The sequence below is a fragment of the Arachis duranensis genome, chromosome 4, assembly GCF_000817695.3.
Source record: "Arachis duranensis cultivar V14167 chromosome 4, aradu.V14167.gnm2.J7QH, whole genome shotgun sequence".
In the NCBI taxonomy this organism is placed as follows: Eukaryota; Viridiplantae; Streptophyta; class Magnoliopsida; order Fabales; family Fabaceae; genus Arachis; species Arachis duranensis.
This window is the reverse complement of record NC_029775.3, coordinates 13,513,000-13,513,624: the sequence shown is the minus strand read 5'-3', so window position 1 is coordinate 13,513,624 and position 625 is coordinate 13,513,000. Positions and strand designations below refer to the sequence as shown.

At 41.3% G+C, this 625-nt stretch overlaps 1 non-coding gene across 1 annotated transcript; it reads right to left on the bottom strand.

The window, feature by feature from the left end:
- Positions 1-241: 241 nt before the first annotated feature.
- On the bottom strand, positions 242-349 carry LOC127747116 (small nucleolar RNA R71). Its single transcript, XR_008008919.1, has one exon. It is a non-coding gene; the product is annotated as a small nucleolar RNA R71 (small nucleolar RNA).
- Positions 350-625: the final 276 nt, after the last annotated feature.

The window sequence follows — 625 nt, the reverse complement described above, 5'->3', positions numbered from 1 at the left end:
GAAAGGACCTTGAAGCGAAAGCTAAGAGAAGCTAAGGCACAACTCTCTGTAGAGGACCTAACAGAAATCTTCAAAGAAGAAGACATGGCAGCCGAAAACAACAACAATGCCAACAATGCAAGGAAGGTGCTGGGTGACTTTACTGCACCTACTCCACTCACAACCTAAAGAAAGCCTGAACTCTTGGGAAAAGCTAGTCTATGCCTTTTTGGCAAAGTTCTTTCCACCTCAAAAATTGGGTAAGCTTAGAGTGGAAGTCCAAACCTTCAGACAGAAGGAAGGTGAATCCCTCTATGAAGCTTGGGAAAGATACAAACAATTGATCAGAAAGTGCCCTTCTGACATGCTTTCTGAATAGAGCATCATAGGTATCTTCTATGATGGTCTGTCTGAACTGTCCAAGATGTCATTGGATAGCTCTGCTGGAGGATCTCTTCATTTGAAGAAGACACCTGCAGAAGCTCAAGAACTCATTGAAATGGTTGCAAATAACCAATTCATGTACACTTCTGAAAGGAATCCTGTGAACAATGGGATGAATCAGAAGAAAGGAGTTCTTGAGATTGATACTCTGAATGCCATACTGGCTCAAAATAAAATATTGACTCAGCAAGTCAATATGATT